This window comes from Trachypithecus francoisi, unplaced genomic scaffold, assembly GCF_009764315.1.
Source record: "Trachypithecus francoisi isolate TF-2019V2 unplaced genomic scaffold, Tfra_2.0 Lachesis_group3, whole genome shotgun sequence".
Classification (NCBI taxonomy): domain Eukaryota; kingdom Metazoa; phylum Chordata; class Mammalia; order Primates; family Cercopithecidae; genus Trachypithecus; species Trachypithecus francoisi.
Window position 1 is genome coordinate 38207682 of NW_022681468.1, and position 18112 is coordinate 38225793.

An 18112-nucleotide genomic window follows, 5' to 3' on the forward strand; every position below is an offset into this window, starting at 1 on the left:
TTTGTTGAGACGGAGTCTCGCTCTGTCGCCCAGGCTGGAGTGCAGTGGCCGGATCTCAGCTCACTGCAAGCTCCGCCTCCCGGGTTTACGCCATTCTCTCGCCTCAGCCTCCCGAGTAGCTGGGACTACAGGCGCCCGCCATCTTGCCCGGCTAATTTTTTGTATTTTTTTAGTAGAGACGGGGTTTCACCGTGTTAGCCAGGATGGTCTCGATCTCCTGACCTCGTGATCCGCCCGTCTCGGCCTCCCAAAGTGCTGGGATTACAGGCTTGAGCCACCGCGCCCGGCCAACCTAATTTTTAAAAGTATCTTATATATCAATTATGTTAAAAATATAGAGAGAATTTAAAAGTAAAAATGTATAGAACAATAGAGAAAATATTTATGGTAAAATAAAAATATATAAAGAAAATGTACCATTTAATAGAACAAAACAAAAATAGGATGACTAAAAATAATTTTAAAAGAAAGCTGGACATGGTGGCTCATGCCTGTAATCCCAGCACTTTTGGAAGGCAAGGCAGAAGTTTGAGTGCAGGAGTTTGAGACCAGCCTGGGCAATACAGTGAGACCCTCTGTCTATAAAAAACAAATAACTTTTTATTTTGATATAATTATGGATTCTCATCTAGATAGAAAAGCCCTTCAACATCTTTTCTCCAAATGTAACAACTGCAGTACAATATCACAAACAAGAAAGAGTATAATGCAATCCACCAATTGTATTTAGATTACACCAATTTACATTTATTCATTTGTGTGTATTTACTTCTATGCAATTTTATTATGTAAATATGTACATATGTGTGACCAACACCACAGTAAGACACAGAACACTTCCATCATACATATCCCTTGTAAAACACTTTTATATGCATAACAACCTCTCTTCCTATTTCTCCTCCCTAAACCTCTGACACTATTTTCCATGTGCAGAATTTTGGCATTTCAAAAACATGAGATATAAATGCAGTAATACAATATACAACTTTTTTTTTTTTTTTGAGACAGAGTCTTACTCTGTCACCCAGGCTGGAGCACAGTGGTGCAGTCCTAGCTCACTGCAACCTCAACCTCTGCCTTCCAGGTTCAAGTGACTCTCCTGCCTCAGCTTCCCAAGTAGCTGGGACTACTGGGGTGCACCACCATGCCCAGCTAATTTTTATATTTTTAGTAGAGACGAAGTTTCACCATGTTGGCCAGGCTGGTCTCAAACTCCTGACATCAAGTGGTCCGCCCACCTTGTCCTCTCAAATTGTTGGGATTTCAGGCATGAGATAGGCTTTTTCATCTAGCATGTCCCTGAGATTCAACAATAGTTCATTCTTTTTCCTTTTGATCACACAATAGTATTCCACAGTATGATATAATGACAGTCTGTTTAATTATTCACCCACAAAAAGACATTTTAGTATTAATAGTTTCTTGGTTTTGCTTACCTACCACCAAAATCTCCAGTGTGTTAGAGGGTGCCCTCAGGCTTGAGCTCCCCCACATTCTCTTTCAAATAAGGCAAATTCCTTTGACAATATCATTGGAACAAACCAATGGCTAATGGTCATTGGAACAAACCAATGCCTAATGATATTGAAGAACTTTTCATGTTCTTATTTGCTATCTGTATATCCTCTTCAATGAAATGTCTCTTCATGTATTTTGCCCATATTCTAATTAAATATATTGGTACTGCTAAGTTTGAGAGTTCTTTATAAATCATAGTTAGAAGCCTTTTGTTGGATATGCAGTTTGCAAATAATTTCTCCCAGTGTGTAGTTTTTTTTTTTTTTTTTTTTTTTTTTGAGAAGGAGTCTCATTCTGTTGCCCAGGCTGGAGTGCAGTGTTGCCATTTTGGCTCACTGCAACCTCTGCCATCCGGGTTCAAGCAATTCTCCTGCTTCAGCCTCCTGCGTAGCTGGGATTACAGGCATCCACCACCATGACTGGGTAGTTTTTGTATTTTTAGTAGAGAAAAGGTTACACCATGTTGGCCAGGCTGGTCTCGAACTCCTGACCTCAGGCAATCCACCTGCCTCGGCCTTCCAAAGTGTTGGGATTACAGGAGTGTGCCACTGCACCCGGCCTGTAGTTTTTGTTTTCATTCTTTCACAGAACAAAATTTTTATATGTTGATGAGCTCCAGTTTGTGAAACTTATATTGTATGAACTGTGCTTTTTGTGTTGAGTCTAAGGCCTCTTCGTCTAGCCCCAGGTCCTAAAGATTTTTGCTTTTTTTTTCTTCTGACAATTTTACAGTTTTATATTAAAGTCTACCATGTATTTTGAATTAATTTTGTAAAAAAGCATGAGGCGTAGACTGAGATTCTTCTTTTTTTCCTTGTCTGTTGATTTCCAATTGTTCCAGCACCATTTGTTGAAGTCTATTCTCCACTGAACTGCTTTTGCATCTTTATTAAAAACAAATTGAATATATTTGTATAAGCCTACTATAGGTTCTCTATTCTGTTTCATTGATTTATGTCTTTATTTCTCTGCCAATACTATACCATCTTGAATATTGTAGATATAGAATGAAACTTTCATTGGCTAGAGTTATTCTTTCCACTTTATTCTTTCTAAAAATTGTCTTGGCTGTGCTAGGTTTTGTGTTTTTCCATATACTTTTAGAATAAATTTATACAATTTTATAGCCACAAAACACTTGCTGGGATTTTGATAGGTATAGCATTAAATTTACAGTTCAATTAGGGGAGAAATGACATCATTACTATGTTGAATTTTTCAATGTGTGAACACAGAACGTGTCTTTACTCAAGTGTCCTTTTATTTCTTTATTGTTTGCCAGTTTTTGCATAAGGATAACATATGTGTGCTTGTAAGTTTGTATCTAGATATTTTCTTTTCTTTTGAACAATTGTAAATGGTGTTATTTTAAATTTCAGTTTCCAAATGTTTGTTTATAATATATAGAAATCTAATTGAGTTATTTTCCTTTTTGTGTTTATCTTATATGCCACAAAGCAACTAAAATTACTTATTCTTATAGTAACATTTTCCTATGCAGATAATTGAGTGGTTTGCAAACAAGGAGTTTTATTTCTCACTTTCTAATCTATGTGCTTTTAGCACATATTCTTGCCTTATTGTGCTACCTAGCATTTCTATACTATGTTGAATAAAAGTAGTGAGAGAAGATATTATTGCTTTGTTTCCAATTTTTGAAGGAAAACATTCTTTCACCATCAAGTATGCTGTTACCTATAGGTTTTCTCTAGATGCTCTTAATCAAGTTAAGGTCCCATCTAGTCCTAGTTTGCTGAGAATTCTTATTATGAATGGGTTTTGAATTTTGTCAAAAGCTACTTTTGCATCAATTAATATGATCATTTGATTTTTCATCTTTAGCTCGTTGACATGGTAGATTAGATTTATTGTTTTTCTACTACTGAAGTAGTTTTCTGTATATTTCAACTAAATCTCAAATGGTCACGGCACTTAATTCTTTTTATACATTGTTGGATTTAATTGATAATACTTTATTGAGGATTTTAGTTTGTAAGAGATATTGGTTTTCCACTTTCTTTGTTTGCACTGTCTTTCTCTGTTTTTGGTAGCGATGTTATACTAGACTAATGAAAAGTATTTCCTCATCTTTTATCTTTTGGAGGAGATTGAGTAAAATTGATGATAATTCTTTCTTAAATATTTGGTAGAATTCTCCAGCGAAACCAAAAAGAAAGTCCTGAGGCTTTCTTTTTCAGGAACTTTTTCATTATGAATTTAAGTTATTTAATGACTTTCATACCATGTAGATTATCTATTTCATTTTGGTTTTAGAAGTTTGTGATTTTCGAAGAATTGGTCCATTTCTGCTAAGTTGTACAATTTATGGTCATGAAGTTTTTAACATTACCTAATTATTCTTTTAATGAATAGAAGATCTGTAGTAATACTCCTTGTTTCATTCATGACATTGGTGATTGGGCCCTTTCTCCTTTATCTTTGCAATTTAGCAAGAGGTTTACCAATTTCTTTGAGCTTTATAAACAAGGAGATTTTATTTCACTGATTATTGTTTTCCTGTTTTCAATTTTATTTATTTCAATACTTAAATACATTTTGCTCTTCTTTTCTCCTAGTTTCTGGAGGAAAAAACTTAGATTACTGATTTGAGAACTTTCCTCTTCTCTTAATGTCTGCATTGCATATAATTTTTCCTCTCAGCCTTGCTTTCACTGCTGTCCAGACTTTTTGATGTGTTATATTTTCATTTTCCATTTGATTGTGCAAATTTTTAAAATTTCATTTGAGACATCTTATTTGATTATTTACTAGAGTATATTTTAATTTCCTCTTGCATATATTAAAGCTTTTCCTGATATTTTTCTGTTTTTTTTTTTTTTTTTTTTTCTGGTTTGGTTCTATTATGGTCAGAGGACATACTCTGCACAATTGCAATTTTTAAATACTGTTTTGGTTTATGACTAAGGATATGGTTTTCCAAGGTAAATGTTTCATGTGTCCTTGAAAAAAATGTGTGTTGTTTAACTTTAGGTGGAGCATTCTGTATATTTCAGTTTTTGGCACACATACTTTTAAGATTGCTGCTTTCCTGGTAGATTGAGCCTTTCACAGTATGGGATATCCTCTCTGTCTCAAGAATTTTTCTTGTTGCGAAGTCTACTTGGTCTGATATTAATATAATCACTAATGCTTTTTAAATTTTATTTATTTACTTATTTTTGAAATGGAGTCTCACTCTGTCACTTAGGCTGGCGTGCAGTGGTACGATCTTGGCTCACCGCAACCTCCACCTCCTGGGTTCAAGCAATTCTCCCGTCTCAGCCTCCCGAGTCGTGGGGACCACAGGCATGCGCCACCATGCCCAGCTAATTTCTGAACTTTTAGTAAGGACAGGTTTCACCATGTTGGCCAGGCTGGTCTAGAACTCCCAACCTCAGGTGGTGATCCACCCGCCTCGACCTCCGCAAAGGCTGGGATTACAGGTGTAAGCCACTGTGCCCAGTCCACTCCTGCTTTTTTTTGTTGTTGTTGTTGTTCCCCAACTCTTTTCTTTTATTTATTTATTTTTTTATTATACTTTAAGTTCTAGGGTACATGTGCATAACGTTTATATCATGTATAACTCCCCAATGCAATCCCTCCCTCCTCCCCCCTCCCCATGATAGGCCCCAGTGTGTGATGTTCCCCTTCCCGAGTCCAAGTGATCTCATTGTTCAGTTCCCACCTATGAGTGAGAACATGCGGTGTTTGGTTTCTCTTCTTGTGATAGTTTGCTAAGAATGATGGTTTCCAGCTGCATCCATGTCCCTACAAAGGACGCAAACTCATCCTTTTTTATGGCTGCATAGTATTCCATGGTGTATATGTGCCACATTTTCTTAATCCAGTCTGTCACAGATGGACATTTGGGTTGATTCCAAGTCTTTGCTATTGTGAATAGTGCCGCAATAAACATACGTGTGCATGTGTCTTTGTAGTAGAGTAATTTATAATCCTTTGGGTATATACCCAGTAGTGGGATGGCTGGGTCATATGGTACATCTAGTTCTAGATCCTTGAGGAATCGCCATACTGTTTTCTACAATGGTTGAACTAGTTTACAATCCCACCAACAGTGTAAAAGTGTTCCTATTTCTCCACATCCTCTCCAACACCTGTTGTTTCCTGACTTCTTAATGATTGCCATTCTAACTGGTGTGAGATGGTATCTCATTGTGGTTTTGATTTGCATTTCTCTGATGGCGAGTGATGATGAGCATTTTTTCATGTGTCTGTTGGCTGTATGGATGTCTTCTTTTGAGAAATGTCTGTTCATATCCTTTCCCCACTTTTTGATGGGGTTGTTTGTTTTTTTCTTGTATATTTGTTTGAGTTCTTTGTAGATTCTGGATATTAGCCCTTTGTCAGATGAGTAGGTTGCAAAAATTTTCTCCCATTCTGTAGGTTGCCTGTTCACTCTGATGGTAGTTTCTTTTGCTGTGCAAAAGCTCTTTAGTTTAATTAGATCCCATGTGTCAATTTTGGCTTTTGCTGCCGTTGCTTTTGGTGTTTTAGACACGAAGTCCTTGCCCATGCCTATGTCCTGAATGGTACTACCTAGATTTTCTTCTAGGGTTTTTATGGTATTAGGTCTAACATTTAAGTCTCTAATCCATCTTGAATTAATTTTTGTATAAGGGGTAAGGAAAGGATCCAGTTTCAGCTTTCTACTTATGGCTAGCCAATTTTCCCAGCACCATTTATTAAATAGGGAATCCTTTCCCCATTTCTTGTTTCTCTCAGGTTTGTCAAAGATCAGATGGCTGTAGATGTGTGGTATTATTTCTGAGGACTCTGTTCTGTTCCATTGGTCTATATCTCTGTTGTGGTACCAGTACCATGCTGTTTTGGTTACTGTAGCCTTGTAGTATAGTTTGAAGTCAGGTAGCGTGACGCCTCCAGCTTTGTCCTTTTGACTTAGGATTGTCTTGGCAATGCGGGCTCTTTTTTGGTTCCATATGAACTTTAAAGCCGTTTTTTCCAATTCTGTGAAGAAAGTCATTGGTAGCTTGATGGGGATGGCATTGAATCTATAAATAACCTTGGGCAGTATGGCCATTTTCACGATATTGATTCTTCCTATCCATGAGCATGGTATGTTCTTCCATTTGTTTGTGTCCTCTTTGATTTCACTGAGCAGTGGTTTGTAGTTCTCCTTGAAGAGGTCCTTTACATCCCTTGTAAGCTGGATTCCTAGGTATTTGATTCTCTTTGAAGCAATTGTGAATGGAAGTTCATTCCTGATTTGGCTCTCTGCTTGTCTGTTACTGGTGTATAAGAATGCTTGTGATTTTTGCACATTAATTTTGTATCCTGAGACTTTGCTGAAGTTGCTTATCAGCTTAAGGAGATTTTGGGCTGAGACGATGGGGTTTTCTAAATATACAATCATGTCATCTGCAAACAGGGACAATTTGACTTCTTCTTTTCCTAACTGGATACCCTTGATTTCTTTCTCTTGCCTGATTGCCCTAGCCAGAACTTCCAACACTATGTTGAATAGGAGTGGTGAGAGAGGGCATCCCTGTCTTGTGCCAGTTTTCAAAGGGAATTTTTCCAGTTTTTGCCCATTCAGTATGATATTAGCTGTGGGTTTGTCATAAATAGCTCTTATTATTTTGAGGTACGTTCCATCAATACCGAATTTATTGAGCGTTTTTAGCATAAAGGGCTGTTGAATTTTGTCAAAAGCCTTTTCTGCATCTATTGAGATAATCATGTGGTTCTTGTCTTTGGTTCTGTTTATATGCTGGATTACGTTTATTGATTTGCGAATGTTGAACCAGCCTTGCATCCCAGGGATGAAGCCCACTTGATCATGGTGGATAAGCTTTTTGATGTGCTGCTGAATCCGGTTTGCCAGTATTTTATTGAGGATTTTTGCATCGATGTTCATCAGGGATATTGGTCTAAAATTCTCTTTTTTTGTTGTGTCTCTGCCAGGCTTTGGTATCAGGATGATGTTGGCCTCATAAAATGAGTTAGGGAGGATTCCCTCTTTTTCTATTGATTGAAATAGTTTCAGAAGGAATGGTACCAGCTCCTCCTTGTACCTCTGGTAGAATTCAGCTGTGAATCCATCTGGTCCTGGACTTTTTTTGGTGGGTAGGCTATTAATTGTTGCCTCAATTTCAGAGCCTGCTATTGGTCTATTCAGGGATTCAACTTCTTCCTGGTTTAGTCTTGGGAGAGTGTAAGTGTCCAGGAAATTATCCATTTCTTCTAGATTTTCTAGTTGATTTGCGTAGAGGCATTTATAGTATTCTCTGATGGTTGTTTGTATTTCTGTGGGGTCGGTGGTGATATCCCCTTTATCATTTTTTATTGCGTCTATTTGATTCCTCTCTCTTTTCTTCTTTATTAGTCTAGCTAGCGGTCTGTCAATTTTGTTGATCTTTTCAAAAAACCAACTCCTGGATTCATTGATTTTTTGGAGGGTTTTTTGTGTCTCTATCTCCTTCAGTTCTGCTCTGATCTTAGTTATTTCTTGCCTTCTGCTAGCTTTTGAATGTGTTTGCTCTTGCCTCTCTAGTTCTTTTAATTGTGATGTTAGAGTGTCAATTTTAGATCTCTCCTGCTTTCTCTTGTGGGCATTTAGTGCTATAAATTTCCCTCTACACACTGCTTTAAATGTGTCCCAGAGATTCTGGTATGTTGTATCTTTGTTCTCATTGGTTTCAAAGAACATCTTTATTTCTGCTTTCATTTCGTTATGTACCCAGTAGTCATTCAGGAGCAGGTTGTTCAGTTTCCATGTAGTTGAGCGTTTTTGATTGAGTTTCTTAGTCCTGAGTTCTAGTTTGATTGCACTGTGGTCTGAGAGACAGTTTGTTATAATTTCTGTTCTTGTACATTTGCTGAGGAGTGCTTTACTTCCAATTATGTGGTCAATTTTGGAATAAGTGCGATGTGGTGCTGAGAAGAATGTATATTCTGTTGATTTGGGGTGGAGAGTTCTATAGATGTCTATTAGGTCCGCTTGGTGCAGAGATGAGTTCAATTCCTGGATATCCTTGTTAACTTTCTGTCTCGTTGATCTGTCTAATGTTGACAGTGGAGTGTTGAAGTCTCCCATTATTATTGTATGGGAGTCTAAGTCTCTTTGTAGGTCTCTAAGGACTTGCTTTATGAATCTGGGTGCTCCTGTATTGGGTGCATATATATTTAGGAGAGTTAGCTCTTCCTGTTGAATTGATCCCTTTACCATGATGTAATGGCCTTCTTTGTCTCTTTTGATCTTTGATGGTTTAAAGTCTGTTTTATCAGAGACTAGGATTGCAACCCCTGCTTTTTTTTGTTCTCCATTTGCTTGGTAGATCTTCCTCCATCCCTTTATTTTGAGCCTATGTATGTCTCTGCATGTGAGATGGGTCTCCTGAATACAGCAGACTGATGGGTCTTGACTCTTGATCCAGTTTGCCAGTCTGTGTCTTTTAATTGGAGCATTTAGTCCATTGACATTTAAGGTTAATATTGTTATGTGTGAACTTGATCCTGTCATTATGATATTAACTGGTTATTTTGCTCGTTAGTTGATGCAGTTTCTTCCTAGCCTCGATGGTCTTTACATTTTGGCATGTTTTTGCAATGGCTGGTACCGCTTGTTCCTTTCCATGTTTAGGGCTTCCTTCAGGGTCTCTTGTAAGGCAGGCCTGGTGGTGACAAAATCTCTAAGCATTTGCTTATCTGTAAAGGATTTTATTTCTCCTTCACTGATGAAGCTTAGTTTGGCTGGATATGAAATTCTGGGTTGAAAATTCTTTTCTTTAAGAACGTTGAATATTGGCCCCCACTCTCTTCTGGCTTGTAGAGTTTCTGCCGAGAGGTCTGCTGTTATTCTGATGGGCTCCCTTTGTGGGTAACCCGACCTTTCTCTCTGGCTGCCCTTAAGATTTTTTCCTTCATTTCAACTTTGGTGAATCTGGCAATTATGTGTCTTGGAGTTGCTCTTCTGGAGGAGTATCTTTGTGGCGTTCTCTGTATTTCCTGAATTTGAATGTTGGCCTGCCCTACTAGGTTGGGGAAGTTCTCCTGGATGATATCCTGAAGAGTGTTTTCCAACTTGGTTCCATTTTCCCCCTCACTTTCAGGCACCCCAATCAGACGTAGATTTGGTCTTTTTACATAATCCCATACTTCTTGCAGGCTTTGTTCATTTCTTTTTCTTCTTTTTCTTTTGGTTTCTCTTCTCGCTTCATTTCATTCATTTGATCCTCAATCGCTGATACTCTTTCTTCCAGTTGATCGAGTCGGTTACTGAAGCTTGTGCATTTGTCACGTATTTCTCGTGTCATGGTTTTCATCTCTGTCATTTCGTTTATGACCTTCTCTGCATTAATTAGTCTAGCTGTCAATTCTTCCACTTTTTTTTCAAGATTTTCAGTTTCTTTGCGCTGGGTACGTAATTCCTCCTTTAGCTCTGAGAGGTTTGATGGACTGAAGCCTTCTTCTCTCATCTCGTCAAAGTCATTCTCTGACCAGCTTTGATCCGTTGCTGGCGATGGGCTGCGCTCCTTTGCAGGGGGAGATGCGCTCTTATTTTTTGAATTTCCAGCTTTTCTGCCCTGCTTCTTCCCCATCTTTGTGGTTTTATCTGTCTCTGGTCTTTGATGATGGTGACGTACTGATGGGGTTTTGGTATAGGTGTCCTTCCTGTTTGATAGTTTTCCGTCTGACAGTCAGAAGGACTGTCTGTTGGTCTGTTGGAGATTGCTTGAGGTCCACTCCAGACCCTGTTTGCCTGGGTATCAGCAGCAGAGGTTGCCGAAGATAGAATATTGCTGAACAGCGAGTGTACCTGTCTGATTCTTTCTTTGGAAGTTTCCTCTCAGGGGTGACTCCACCCTGTGAGGTGTGGGGAGTCAGACTGCCCCTAGTGGGGGATGTCTCCCAGCAGGCTACTCAGGGGTCAGGGACCCACCTGAGCAGGCAGTCTGTCCGTTCTCAGATCTCAACCTCCGCGTTAGGAGATCCACGGCTCTCCCCAAAGCTGTCAGACAGAGTCCTTCGCGTCTGCACCGGCCCCCGCTCTTTCCCCTATTGAACTGCAGCTGTGCGCTGTCCGCAGAGGTAGAGTCTACAGAGACAGGCAGGCTTCCTTGAGCTGCTGTGAGCTCCACCCAGTTCGAGCTTCCCAGCGGCTTTGTTTACCTACTTAAGCCTCAGCAATGGCGGGCGCCCCTCCCCCAGCCTCGCTGCTGCCTTGCGGATAGATCGCCGCAGACGGCTGTGTTAGCAGTGAGGGAGGCTCTGTGGGCGTGGGACCCTCCCGGCCAGGTGTGGGATATATTCTCCTGGTGTGCCTGTTTCCTTAAAGCGCAGTATTGGGGTGGGAGTTACCCGATTTTCCAGGTGTTGTGTGTCTCAGTTCCCCTGGCTAGGAAAAGGGATTCCCTTCCCCCTTGCGCTTCCAGGTGAGGCGATGCCTCGTCCTGCTTCAGCTCACGCTGGTCAGGCTGCAGCAGCTGACCAGCACCGATTGTCCGGCACTCCCTAGAGAGATGACCCCAGTACCTCAGTTGAAAATGCAGAAATCACCGGTCTTCTGTGTCGCTCGCGCTGTGAGTTGGAGACTGGAGCTGTTCCTATTCGGCCATCTTGCTCCGCCCTCCGCTTTTTTTTTTTTTTTAATTTATTTTCACACATACATCTTTTGCCATCCTTCTGTATCCTATTGCTTACTACCTACTTATGTCATTGTTTTTGAAATTAGTTTCTTTAGAATGGCATTTATTGGATCATTTTTTAAAAATCCATTCTGTCAAAATCTGTCTTTTAATTGGCATATTTAGGTTATTTATATTTAAGGTATTGAGACCATAGGCCTTAAGTCTGCATTTTATTATCTATTTTCTGTTTTTGTCCTGTTTCTTTTTCCTGTTTTTATCTGCTTTCTTACTGTGAATCACGTAAATACTTTTTAGAATTCTACCTTTATTTATAGCATTTTGCGTATATTGCTTTGTATACTTAGTGGTTGTTCTGAGTATTACAATATACACATATAACTTACCACAATCTATCAGTATTGATATTTTATCATTCCAAGTAAAATATAGAAATCTTACCTCCATTTAGGCAACTTTACCCTTCCACATTTTAAATATGATTGTGTTAAGTATGTAGATATGTGGAGTACCATATTATACAGTATTATAATTGTGATTTTAAAAATTATAAGAAAATACAATCTATTGTATTGACCCATTCTGCTGTTCTCCCCTTTCTGAAGTTTCAGGCCTTTTTCTATTACTTCCTTACTGTTTAAAGAATTTATTTATCCATTCTTTCAGAGTGGCTTTCTAGTGACAAATTCTTTTAGTTTTCTCGTTTGTGTATGTCCTTACTCATTCTTGAAGAATAACTTCATTGAATATGGCACTTGTAGTTGACAGTTCTTTTTTCCAGCACTTCAAAAATGTTGTGCCACTTCGGTCTGTCGCCCACTGTGAGTTTTCTATATTGGTGAAGGTATTTCTCAGTTCCATAATTTTCATTTGGTTCCTTTTATAATTTTTATTTATTTGGCAAGATTTTCTATTTTTTCATTTTTAAAGAGAATTCATAGTTGCTTGTTGAAGCATTTTTATAATAGGTGCTTTAAAATCTTTGTCAGATAATTTCAACACCTGAATCTTCTTTGTGTCAGTGTCAGTAGACTGTTCTTTTCTCACTCATGCTGTGATTTTCCTTGTTCTTGGTCTGATGACTGATATTTTTATTGTCACCTAGGACATCTGGTGTTTTATATTTGAGATTATGTAATCATTTTTAGCAGATGTCTCCCATCTTGCAATGTAACATGAGGGCCTTATGGACATGTATGTTCAGCTTCTGCAAGGTCTCACTGACACCACTCTGGCAAAAGTGAAGCACTGATTCACACTGTTTAATTGAGGACTGTAAGGTAGAAGTACAGCTCCCCTCTTGGCTCTGCTGAGACCTTTCTGGTGAAAGTTGACATTACCTTGCTCCGCTGTTGATACCAAGTAGGGGCGCATGCTAATACCAAGGGTGGGGGAGAGTAGATGGTTGACTCATATTGTGAGCAGAAGTACCAATAGCCCCACCTTGCTTAGTCTTGTTGATACAGCTGGGGGTAGAGGTTTGCCTGTCTGCCAGGCCTTCCCCTTACATGGGAAAGGAAAGGTGAAACAGTGGTGACTAGCTCTACTCTGTGCTGCCTTGTTAAGTTTCACTGCTATTGAATGGGGATGGCAGCTCAGCTCATCACTGGACTCCATTGATACTACCCTGCTGGGAAAATTGGAGCACAGCTTGTTTCCACTGGGCTGGTGACAGACCAACTTCTGCTTGGTTTCAACTTTAATATCATATCCAGGAAATCAGAGTGACATCTGCTCTGCCAGGTCAAAGATGGAAGAATAGCTCCCTACTCAGCCCTGCTGCCACCACCAGGTGAGGGATTCAGAACTATGCCACTTACTTCTGTGGGATGGCAGGGGGTGATGTGGAGTATCAGCTGCCGGCTTGACTCAACTGAAACTATAAGGGAACTGAATAGTTTTCCCATTGATGCTTAGCTGTAGTAGGGCAAATATTGCTGAAAAGCCATTCTTGCCTCTTAGGTGAGCCTTGTCCTGGTCTGTTGGCTAAACAGATAGGCTTTTGTAGGGGCATTTTTTGTTTATGCCAACCATTGGTGGCTCCATGTTGAAGGCTTTCTTCAGTATCCTCTCCAGAATATACAGGAGATAATAAAGAAACCCAAATAACTCACTGCATGTCATTTCTTAATTCCTGAGGTTCCCAGGTAGTCTGCCTTCTTCTTTCTATCTTTCAGAATCTTTCTTTCTTTCTTTTTTTTTTTTTTTTTGAGACATAGTCTCACTTTGTCACCCAGGCTGGAGTGCAGTGGCCCCATCTTGGCTCACTGCAAGCTCTGCCTCCCAGGTTCATGCCATTCTCCTGCCTCAGCCTCCCAAGTAGCTGGGACTACAGGTGCCCGCCACCATGCCCGGCTAATTTTTTTGTATTTTTAGTAGAGACAGGGTTTCACCGTGTTAGCCAGGGTGGTCTTGATCTCCTGACCTCGTGATCCGCCCGCCTCAGCCTCCCAAAGTGCTGGGATTACAAGCGTGAGCCACTGCGCCTGGCCCAGAATCTTTCTATGTTTATTTTATAATGCCTAGGCATTTTTAGTAGTAACCGGAAGGATCTGGAAGGAATGAAGCTACTCCATCTCGGCTGGAACTGGAAGTCTCTTCAGCAGGAATACTTTTGAAAAATGACAGAGATATTATGATGTTATCTGGAGCAATCAATACATGACCCAATAAAACAAAAAAGAAAAACACAGGACCTTTCCTACTATGCTAAAAAAGCACTATAATCAAAACCATACAGGCTGAGAAAAGAATAAATCGATTAATGGAACAGAAGTTCAGGAAAAGACAGACTTATGTATGTTTGCGTCCTAAATTGGAAAATTTAGTATATGATACATGAGGCAATTCAAACCAGTGGGGAAAAAATGGGATTTTTCATTAACAATTATCCCTCAGGACTTTTCCCATGGGCTGGAAAAACAAAGACACATTTAAAAAATATTATATCAATTTAGTCATCTCACATATAAATCAAATCTATACTAATATATGTTGCAGATAGATTAAAGAATATTTAAATATATCTATTTAAAATAAATGCATTCAAGATGGTAGTGTAAATTGGCATAACTACTTTAAAAAAGTGAGATTTCATTCAGGAAAGTTGAAGATACATGTTTCTAATACCCAGGAATTCCACTCTTCAGTATACACTTCAGAGAAACTTATACATGAGTACCAGGATGCTCTTACAATAATGTTTATAGCATCACTTTTCATAATTGTCACAAATGGAAACAAGCTAAATATTCACCAGTAGGATGTCTCAGTGATCTGTGGTACATGGTGTATTTTACAATTAAACAAAGACGTTAGTTACAGTCAATAACATGAATGAATCCTACAAAAAGGGATAAAAAAGCAAGGCACAAAAAAACTGCATACAATATGATTTCAATTCATATGAAGTTCAAAGACAGCAAACATAAATTGTAATGTTTAGGGATGTGTATATAGGTGGTAAAACGGAACAAAAGCAAGGAATTGATAATGATAAAAATCATAATGTAGGCCAGGCGTGGTGGTTCACGCCTGTAATCCCAGCACTTTGGGAGGCCGAGACGGGTGGATCACTTGAGGTCAGGAGGTTCGAGACCAGCCTGGCCAACATAGTGAAACCCTGTCTCTACTAAAAATACAAAAATTAGCTGGGTGTGGTGGTGCATACCTGTAGTTCCAGTTACTCGGGAAGCTGAGACAGGAGAATTGCTTGAACCTGGGAGGCAGAGGTTGCAGTGCACTGAGATTACGCCACTGCACTCAAGCCCGGTTGACAGAGACTCCGTATCAAAAAAAAAAAAAATCAGAATAGTGGTTACATCTAGGGTGAAAAAGGGACTTCTGATTGGGCCAGGAATTTATTCACTCTTTATATGGCTAAGGGCTAAGAATCCATTCACTGTTTTGAAGTGATTTACTACAATCAATAAATATATGTTTAATTAAAAAAATTTATGAACTAGATAATTTCTGGTGCTAAAAAATTGTGAAAGATTCCCACATCTGCCAAAATGTGATTTATGTTTAATCAGTCATATTATTTTAATAGCAAAAATATATATGCATATTTATTTTATACATGGTATATACATACTATAGATAGTGTATCAAATTCAAACTCAATTGTTCTGTTTAGACAATTTAAGATTACTCAGATACTACACAACTGAATGAACATTACATCCGTATGCTTCACATTCCTTTCCGTCAAAACAAAAATGATTATAACTGATTTTAGCTGAAAATGCTAATGTGCCATCAAATATTGGTGAAATGTTTTAGAACAGTTTTTCTTTGAGTACTCTGAAAGCAAGATGAATTCTTCATTTTTTTTTTTATGCCTCAAGCCTCAAACTCTCTGAAGTTATTTTAGATAAAATACCAGTAATCGATGGAAAAATTATGTTACCTATCATCCATGAATCCTGCTTTTTTTAATAAAGGAATCTCCTGAGGGATAACTCTTATAACTCTAAAATAAAACAAGCATGCACAATGAAAAAAACTGATTCCTTTAGGAAAAAAATCACTATTTAAAAATAGGCAACATTCCTGTTAATTAATTAAACTAATTAAAGAATATATTAATACTCTGCCTTTAGGGTAAGTCTTCCTTAAGGCTGCATTTTCAGTCCAATTTTAATACCTCATATAACTTTTCTGTGAGATTCCATTCACTGACTAGCATGGCCTCAATTAACTCTCTTGTATAGGACAAACCTTAATACCAATTACTAGATTGTATTTCTCTTCTGAGTTCCAGGCTGATTTATCCAATGACTTATTGGATATTTGGTAATCTGAGAGGGACCTCAAACTCAGTAAGTACAAAACATCCTTTTTCCTATTAATAATATTCTGTCTCCAAAACATCCTTTTTAAGTTAACAGCAACACCATCTACTCAATTTCCCAAGCCAGAAATCTGAGTCAATCTTTCCATTTTCCCCTAAACATCCAGTAAATTATCAAGTAGTTGATTCTACTTTCTTAAGTAATATTTTTCAAATCTTATTTTCTTCTCTAGCCTCACTGTCAGTGCTTAAGTTCAGGTTCTAATCATTTTGTGCCTACATTCCTGCAAGCTGGTCTCCTTCCATCTAGGTAAAACCTCTTCTCTGCTGAAATCATTTTTCTCACTCATCATAGTAAGGCTTTAAAAAAGTACCAAAATGATTGTTACTTTCTTCCTTAAAAATCACATAAAGGAATCCCATAATTTTCAGGATCAAAACCAAACTTCTTAACATGGGATAAAGGCCTGCTTCCAGCCCTTTATCTTACCAGTCTTTATTTATACCCTATAATCTGGTATCCTATTATTTCATGTTTATGCTTCTGTATAAAACTCCAATTTCCTGGGGGTTACCTCTTGGAAAGACTTTGCTGATTTACTTTTTCCAATGTCCAGGTGTCCCTCCTATGTATTTCCATAAAACTCTTGGTTTACCTTCATCAGTTAACACATATTTTAATTGTATTATCAGAGAGGGTGCCTTTATAATATGTAATTTCATTTCAATATTCTTTACACAAATGTAGCTTAATTATTTAGATATTTATTAATTGCTTAAAGTTTCTAAAGTTCAATTTTTGAGTCATTATGTAATGTATTTCAAGAAGTAATATCCTCATGCTTTTCCAACCCTTTAACAACACTTGATGATATTTTTAGAAGTCATTACTGAATGTCAAAAAAAATCTTTATTCATTTCAATTTCCTCATATGAAAAATGAGAGACCTGGATTAGACCTAAAGTTCCTCCTAGCTAAAATATTTTATGAGTTCACACAAAGTTGGAATAAATTTCTTGAAAAAATTTTTAAAGCTAGAATATTAATTACCACATTAATTTCTGATGTTGATCATACGTTAGAACACTTGGCATATTGAAGCCAATAGTGTATCATATAATGGATCAATGGGCTTACTCCATTTAAAAATAATGCAAACAAATTACAAGATTTTTTTCTTTTTTTTTTTTTGAGACAGAGTCTCGCTCTGTCACCCAGGCTGGAGTGCTGTGGCCGGATCTCAGCTCACTGCAAGCTCCGCCTCCTGGGTTTATGCCATTCTCCTGTCTCAGCCTCCCAGGTAGCTGGGACTATAGGCGCCGCCACGTCGCCCGGCTAGTTTTTTGTAGTTTTTAGTAGAGACACGGTTTCACCGTGTTAGCCAGGATGGTCTCGATCTCCTGACCTTGTGATCCGCCCGTCTCGGCCTCCCAAAGTGCTGGGATTACAGGCTTGAGCCACCGTGCCCGGCCAAGATTTTTTTCTTTTTAAAAATGTCCCTTGAGGCCAGGTGCAGTGGCTCACGCCTTAATCCCAGCACTTTGGGAGGCCGAGGTGGGTGGATCACCTGAGGTCAGGGGTTCAAGACAATCCTGGCCAACTTGGCGAAAACCTGTCTCTACTAAAATAAAATTTAAAAAAAATATTAGCCAGGTGTGATGGCACGTGCCTATAATCCAAGCTACTTGGGAGGCTGAGGCAGGATAATCACTTTAACCTGGGAGGTTGGAGGTTGCAGTGAGCTGAGATCATGCCACTGCACTGCAGCCTGGATGACAGAGCGAGACTCTTGTCTCAAAAAAAAAAAAAAAAGCCCCTTGAGTCATAGAATAATTATTTTGAATTGAATTTGAATTTACTGAAAGATTTGAATTTATTGAACTTGACATTGAAAAGTTTAATCAAATCAAGCTTAATGATTTGTTGAGATCTTTACATGTCATTGTTAACATTTAACCAGTATTGTTTATCCTTCATTATTACTATCCAATTATTCAATCTTGCTTTTGAAAAAAACAATATATTATGTTAGGAGATTAATATTCCATAAGACTTAGTAAAATGTTACAGACAGAAGAATGTCATAATGCTCTAATTTTTAAAGAGTAAGTTAATTTTTCATTACTGTAATGTAAATTTTCAACTGAAATTGGCATACTGTGTTTTCAA

The 18112-nt window shown here is 38.3% G+C and overlaps 1 protein-coding gene across 14 annotated transcripts in view; it reads right to left on the bottom strand.

Annotated features, from left to right (window-relative positions):
• The window catches only part of GPHN (gephyrin), a 791686-nt gene that overhangs the window by 419745 nt on the left and 353829 nt on the right, over positions 1–18112 (bottom strand). The gene's annotated exons all lie outside the window — the stretch shown is intronic.